At 37.1% G+C, this 8,520-nt stretch overlaps 1 protein-coding gene across 1 annotated transcript in view; it reads right to left on the reverse strand.

Annotated features, from left to right (window-relative positions):
* The window catches only part of LOC111086355 (transcription factor 7-like 2), a 77,198-nt gene that overhangs the window by 67,375 nt on the left and 1,303 nt on the right, over positions 1-8,520 (reverse strand). The window lies entirely within an intron of this gene.

The following is an 8,520-nucleotide window of genomic DNA, read 5'->3' on the forward strand; positions in this document are numbered from 1 at the left end:
TAAAACTATTATATATATTATGCAACCAGTGAATTAAGCCTTTTTAAGGTAAGTAATTTCTTTAAAGACTGAATGCTGTTTTAAACTTTAAGATACAATACTGTTTGTTATGATATTCTAAATAATATAATTATTTTTTTTAAGTTCCATATAATTGATGAATGTTTCTAATCACTGTCGCATGTTTTCAAACTTTTAACGGAATATTTGTTACGATCGCTTATGACGTATGCGCTTGAAAAGGCAGATTTGGCGTTTATGAACTTTAGGCTTTAAGGCTGACTTACTGTATACATGTGCAGCGAACTTATTACATGGTCATTTTTTTTCAAATTAACCTAACTTGAACATTTGGTGTGGTATTTTTTTCAAAGTTTTGAACCCATAATGTTGAGTGTGCTAATTTTATTTAAGCGTGAACTAAAACACGTTTTATCACATAAAACTCAGTAATTAGTTGTTGTTTCCAAGAGTGCTTATACTGACGTAGAGACTGAGGAAGGTTTTTGTACACGTTACACGTAGTTTTATACTACGTTTTTTCATAACACATTTATTTAAGATTTCATTGTTTCTCACGTGTTTTAGCTTAACATTATTGTTGAAATTTTGTTGTCACTCGTGTGTTTAAAGCATATCTTGATTGTCTCTCCTGTGTTCATTTTAGTTTAGATTAACCCAGCAAAGTTCATAACAGAGTCTTGTACGTTGTATATCATGAAAAGAATATTCGTTTTAGCATAAAAAGCCGACTCATCTCACTATCAAAAAATGATCATCTCAGCGTCAAGACGTCTCATCTCAGAACCAGAATACCAGATCAAAACATAGAAGTGTTGGGAGCTACCTATTCACGTAGTTTTATTCGTAAACGAACTTCAAATGTATGGCAACACACACACACAAATCTATTTATAGCCCGCAGGTTGTTCCTTCTAATTGTCATAAATGTTTGAAGCTATAGCAAAATTACAATCAATAAATGCTGTCTTGATGTATATTGTCACTTATCTTTATTTACTACGAGATGTTCGCGAGTAAACCAATCAACTGAACCAACTAATCCTGTCTCTTTATTACTCTTCATTTTGTGTGTCATCATTTTCAAAATAAGGCTTAGCGTTATCATTATGTGAAGCCGTACTTATAAGACCGTACACTAAAATCAGTATTTTTTGCTTTAATCATCATGTCATCATAGGTTTAGAAAGCAATGAGTTGGAAAGGATTCACATACACACAAAGCATCTGTTAACAACAAATAGCCCTTTGGATTAAATTTAACTTTGTACGACAGTTAATGACGTAATGTCTAACAGAAAAACGTCATCTCACAATCTCGGGTATACATACACACACACACACACACACACACACACCTCATTCAAATACCAACCACCACACGCATCGACACAGCCCAAATTATATCAGTATTTGTGTACAACAAACTGTAACCCGTTATCTTTGCTTTTAAATTTAGAGCGTGTAAAGAAAAAAAAAAAGGTCATAACATCTGTGAATTGACAATGTAACTGTAGACGAGAATTATACAACAAAGGTGTCTTCAGTTAAAAAAAGCACGAGCTCTTATTAACCTTTCATTGCTCTATTTCTGCTAATGATCACGGGTCAAGAAAAGTTCACAGTGCTCCACCGGAAGCTCTAATAGTGAATCTTTCTTTTCTCGGAGATTTTTAAGGTAGAAAAGTGAGAGACTTATTCCCCGGCAAAATAGACGCGTTGCGGCCGAAAAACGTATTAAAAATAATAATTTATTCGCCCTTCTTTTTTAATTAATTGTATTACCACATATTCTATATTACAAAATGTTTCCCATCGCGCAAGTCTGTGGTCGAAATTTTGGCGCAAAGCTACGCATGGGCTAATCTGTGCACTGCCGTCCCTAATTTGAAATTCATATATTACGGGAAAGACAGACAGTCATCAGTACCCACCGCCAACTTTTGTCATTCTTACAGTGCACCCGTGGCCCCAAAAATGTGAGGCACGTTTTTCCAGCCATGAATCATGAACCTTTGGATTCACAAATAGCGCACAATAACTACAAGGCCACGCCCCTTGGATTTACAGATCGCGCACAATAACTACTAGGCCACGCCCCCTCTTCCATAAAGTTTTATATCACACCGTTTTCACACAGACAAGTGTAATATGTCATCGTCAACGAAGAAATATATATATATACCTAATGTGGACGATAATAATCGTTAAATCAGCAAGAACCAACCGTCTTTGGCAGTACTCGGTCTGACGTATCCCAGCCAGCCTCAAGAGCCCTTGTATTACGCGAAAGGCCTCGTCGGCAGATATAGTGTCCTACACTTTTCTTTATTATCACTCAGAAGCTCTTATTAATAGTATAATTTTGCTGTATACTTTCTATTAGGAATAAACTGTGCCATTTTTAACTAAGCCTTTTTTTTTCCTTGCCTCTAATAAACATTGGATTGTATACTAATAGCCCCTATTACAAAACTTTGAACACAAGAAATTGTGTACAGCGTTATGCCTATAAAATCGGTAGTAATGCTCCAACACTGTAATAACTGAACGTTATCTTGAATATGAATATCAAAGGCAAGACGGAAGCTTCCGTGCCCCCCCCCCCCAAGTTAACTCGGCAATGTAATTGTGAACAACTCTGATCAAACACATATTGAATTAAAAGTGGTGGGAAAAACTGACGTAAGCATTTTGATTTTAATCCTTTGCTACTTAGGGAGATTTCTGGTGTCACACATAGATTCCTCCGCCCACCATCGTCTTTCGAAAAATTATCATTTGTTCAAAACAGTAAACTACTGCAGCGTTTCTCAAACTGGGATCCACAGACCCCCACCCCCAGGTGGCCCGCGAGCCACATCCGAAATTTATTTTAATATATCTAAAAAAAACACGATTTATAGAATTTTAAAAAATTCGTCCAAATAAATTTATATGAATTAAAACATTTAACTTTGTAATTTAGCTTTTCACGTACACGGATTTGTTTGTTTTTTCAAATAAAAAAAAACATCGATAGGTTTGGTGTGGGGGGGGGCGAAACGTTTGTTTTTTAATTAAAAGGGGTTCTCGGGTTTCAAAGGTTTGAGAACCACTGAAACTATAGTAATAAAAACCTGGCCCGGCATGGCCAGGTGGTTAAGGTCCATGAACTGACCCACCGAGGAACCCAAAGCTGATTAAAATATGATTGTAAAATATACTAATTTCCCTCTTTCTCCTCCCCTAAACCAACACTACCTTCACTTTCCTTAGGTTTTTTTTTTTTGAAAACTTTGTATAACAAAACGTTTCTTCGAATGTAAATGGACGAGTTTAGTAATAAGTACAAGGTCGTTTAATAATGACAATTCATTAAGCACGTGAAATGTTTCACTGGCATAACTGAACCATAACAATCTAATGTTTAAACACACTTTAATGACGAAACTTTACACTGACCGATATGCTGCACAAGAAGTTTCAAGTAGCACATTTCACCTGGAAAATGGAAGGGATAGTAAATATATGGTGAATATATTGTACATTACTGTTCAAATCACATATCACGCATGCTCTGTTTCCGTCTTTTGACAGGAGGAATGGAAGAAAAATTAGCGGGTTTGGTTTGTTTTGATTTGAATTTCGCGCAAAGCTACACGAGGGTTATCTGCGTTAGCCGTCCCTAACTTAGCAGTGTAAGACTAGAGGGAAGGCAGCTAGTCATCACCACCCACCGCCAACTCTTGGGCTACTCTTTTTACCAGCGAATAGTGGGATTGACCGTCAGATTATAACGCTCCCACGGCTGAACGGGCGAGCATGTTTGGTGGGACGGAGATTCGAACCCGCGACCCTCAGATTGCGAGTCGAGCGCCCTAACCACCTGGCCATGGCGGGCCAAAACAGGAGGGAAGGAAACTTCTCGAAACGAATAATTTAAATTAACGGAATAATCAGTAGCCGAGACTGGAAACTGTAATCGGTGACCACGTGGACGAAGAGACCACCCTCTTCGTTAGGAGTTATGGTTATTATACCAACAAAATAAAACTAGTAAATTACTTTTATTACAACGGTGGTACCAAGAGTAAATGTGAATACCCACCCACTTCTCGTTCAAAGTTTTGCTAACCCTTACCCCCCATCACGCCACTTGCTCACCATGGACCCCAGTAACCAAAAAGGTTGCTTAACCTACTTTTTCTTTCACCCCCCGCAGCGAAAACGGTTACATATCATACGAAATTTATGCACAGTATTTTAAAAAACGTTGAAATTTCACAAGTGTCGTTATTTAGTATCAGCAGTCTCAGCGTTCGCGTAAGCCAGATATCTAAGGGGAGCTTGGAGGAGGCAAAAACCAGGGTGTCAAAATACACTTACGTTTGATTAATTACTCGCTCCTCCCGTTTTCCACCTGACGTTTCATCAACCAGACTGCCTTTAACGTGCATTAAAACACGTCCTTCGCGTGGTTTCAGAAACAACTGAGACGTCTTTAAAATTATACATTTTTTAAACTTGAACTGGCATTAAGATGGGGCCTGAATATGTGTTATTGCTAAGCCCCCCCCCCCTGAGGGGTCGCTCCAAAATAAAACTTGCCTGTTGATGCGAATATAAATACTTTTCGTTTCCGTAACAGAATACCCGACGAAAAAAAAACAAGGTAATTTTTGAAACCTACGTTTTCTGTAGATTAAATAACAAGAGAAGTTCATAATAACTGTTTATCTCAAAATACTTTGTTAAACTTTGTGGACTACTCGTTTCATAATAACAAGTAGCCGGACATACCCTCGGCCCAATGTGTTCTTAAGACTAGGGTGCAAGTTTATGGATGAGGTTCCAATTTTCAACAAACAAACCAAACCTCTTAGCACAAACACGATAATACAAACACAAACGACAAGACGTCGCTTGACGGGGTAACAGCCTGCAGGGGATTTGGCCCCATTCCAAGGCCGAGTACATTGCAAGAGCCACATATCTTATGGCTAAAGAGGCTTACATTACGAATGAAGGTCACCTGCCGGGCAAACCTAGAAGCAAACAGTCAAAGCCTGTTAGGCCTGCACTTTCTTGACTGGATACGAGCACGTGAGTTAGAAAATGACAGTTGTTCAAACTAAAATATGAAACTTAAACAGCCTTTTAATTTTGAGTCAGTACACCAAATAAAAAAATAAAAAAGTCGTTTCCATAACTTCTTTGATACTGAATACTACTATCAAATATTATTCTAATATATTTATTCGAATGTTATGTTCATAAGGTAAGTTTGTGTTAAACACGAAACGCTGCACTAACATGTTAAAATAATACAAGAACGTTAAGAGAACAGCATTATCGTAAAATTATCTGTACCATATACGGACACACTAATGTTGATGAACTTTCGATAATAATACAAATCCATAAACATTGTCGCTATTGTTTTTACTTTCTGTATACAACCATTCAACATTGTTATGCTTCCATGACAACTGTTTTTAACTTTCTGTGTACAACCATTCAACACTGTTATGCTTCCATGACAACTGTTTCTAACTTTCTGTATACAACCATTCAACACTGTTATGCTTCCATGACAACTGTTTTTAACTTTCTGTATACAACCATTCAACAATGTTATGCTTCCATACGAACCGTTTTAACTTTCTGTATATAACCATTCAACATTGTTATGCTTCCATACGAACCGTTTTAACTTTCTGTATATAACCATTCAACATTGTTATGCTTCCATGACAACTGTTTTAATTTTCTGTATATAACCATTCAACACTGTTATGCTTCCATGACAACTGTTTTTAACTTTCTGTATACAACCATTCAACACTGTCATGCTTCCATACGAACCGTTTTAACTTTCTGTATATAACCATTCAACATTGTTATGCTTTCATGACAACTGTTTTAACTTTCTGTATATAACCATTCAACATTGTCATGCTTTCATGACAACTGTTTTAACTTTCTGTATATAGCCATTCAACATTGTTATGCTTCCATGACAACTGTTTTTAACTTTCTGTATATAACCATTCAACATTGTTATGCTTTCATGACAACTGTTTTTAACTTCCTGTATATAACCATTCAGCACTGTTATGCTTCCATACGAACCGTTTTAACTTTCTGTATATAACCATTCAACATTGTTATGCTTTCATGACAATTGTTTTTAACTTCCTGTATATAACCATTCAGCATGGGCGTTTCTTTCGTCTGCGAGTTAGGCCAATGGTAGAGATCGGTAATTCGGAGCTGACGAGCTGGATTCGAATTCGTGTAATATTACAAAATAATTACCACATTTTACGCTTTAGGTGCGTAATAAGCATGACAGTCAATCTATTAGCGTAAATGTTGGATGGTAAGGATGATACTGATTGGCTGCCTTCTCTCTGGTCAATAGTTCAAAATTAGTGATGGCGGCAGATAGCCTTAATAGCTTTACCATAAATGCAAATACTGTAAGCAGAAATTACCGTTATGTTTCCCTGACTTTGTTTTTTCCTTATGCAGGAGTGTTTTCCCCCTATAAAAAGATAGTTAAGTAGCGCTGTATTTCAGGGCTACCATTTTTGTTTCTCTATATAAGTAACAAACATTACTATGTTTCCAAGACTGGTGTTTGTTTTTGTTACTATATATATATATACAGAGGTTGAGTACGTTATATTAAAACGATTTTGGAACCTCACCACGTCCGGTCATATTCTATCTCATGGCCATGCATTTTGAAAACTAGCCTTTAACTTCAGCACAGTTTCTATTGCAAAATACTCCAACGTAAGTCTGCATGTGTTATGTCCAAAACATACCTCTTCTCCCTGTAAGCTTTCCATAAGCTATAGGCCTGGCATGGCCTGGTGGTTAAGGTGGTTAGGTCGCGAGTACAAATACCGTCCCACCAAACATGCTCGCCCTTTCAGCTGTGAGGACGTTATAATGTAACAGTCAATCCCATTATTCGTTGGTAAAAGAGTAGCCCAAGAGTTGGCAGTGGGTGGTGATGACTAGCTGCCTTTCTCCTAGTCTATCACTGCTAAATTAGAGACACCTAACGCAGTTAGCCCTCTTGTGTCTTTGCGCGAAATTCAAAACAAACCAAACCATAAGGCATCTAGTGTATGAGGACGATGGTTTTCCATGGTCCGTTTGAACAGTTCGATCACACAGAAATCCATAGGCGCTGCACCCGGTGACCTGTTAGGTATTTCTTCGTATGGAACAGGATGAATACCCGTTTCATTTTCCAGCTGCTGGAGATATGCAAACTGTTGAACGGAGTGTATGACCGGAATAGTTATTTTGATGAACCCATATTCTTCTTGTTTATGTTGCCTGTGGCACGTGGGGGGCTTTTTCGTTTGTTTGTTTGAAGTTAAGCACATGGATACACAATGCTTTGCCCACCACGGGTATCGAAACCCGGTTTCTAGCATTGTAAGTCCGCAGACATAACGCTGTGCCACTGGGGCACGTGGGGGGGGTTTTCGTTCATGGATTCTCAGCTGTTACAAGATAACACACTTTTCTTTTAACACGGCTGGGGTAAGACTTGTTGCTGGTCTCTTTCTGGATGGCCCCTAGTAACCAAAGTTGATCCATATTCCTTTATTTTCCAATTTGTTAAAAAGAGGAGATAACCCCGACTTGGAAACTCTAAATCTCCAATCTTACCACACCATTATAATCTGACTGAACGAATATTTTGCTTTGGAAAGAGCTATTATATTCATTACCTTTCCAAAATCGAGAAATTTTCGGTGGCACAACACTACCTACCAAACGCTAGACAATGTCGAAATATAGTTCGAAAAAATTCCGTTCCATCGTGACGTTATAGAGGATATGGTCGTCAAATGATTTGTTAATTTCCCTACTCAAAATCAAACAACAGAACGTATTCAACCCTCTGTAAAACCATTGAACACTGTTATGTTTCCATGATTTCTGTATCGTTTTTTTCGGAAAGTAAATGTGTTATATTTAAGTTATTTCTTTTCTTACATATAATACTATTATAACGACACGCCCCTGTCCTAACAACACAAGTTTTATATGCAAACCTACAGAAACAGTATGTACTCATTCTCTTTATAAGAACCACGTGAAGATAAAAATTCAAACTTAAAAGTTTCCTAGTCAAGGAGTAAAAGTAATGGGAATAAAATAAAACACGTCCATAAAATTTTGTATGATATGTCTCAAACGTATTAGATTAACGTAGCATAATTTGTGGAACTAAAAACTCTACCTAATATGTTAGGATAAGTTGGTATTAAACATGGTCGATTAAGTAATATTCCCTTCGTTTAACCTAGTACTAACACGTCTCAGATATACGATAATTCTTCCTTTAATCTGATGGATTAATCTAATACTAAAACGTGTAAAAAATAAAATAAATCTCATCTAATCTGTGTGATTAATCTAACTTCAATACTTGTGAGCATCTAAAAACGACTCATTTCAGCCTGAGATGAGTCGTCTTTTGATACT

Source organism: Limulus polyphemus, unplaced genomic scaffold (assembly GCF_000517525.1).
Source record: "Limulus polyphemus unplaced genomic scaffold, Limulus_polyphemus-2.1.2 Scaffold1038, whole genome shotgun sequence".
In the NCBI taxonomy this organism is placed as follows: domain Eukaryota; kingdom Metazoa; phylum Arthropoda; class Merostomata; order Xiphosura; family Limulidae; genus Limulus; species Limulus polyphemus.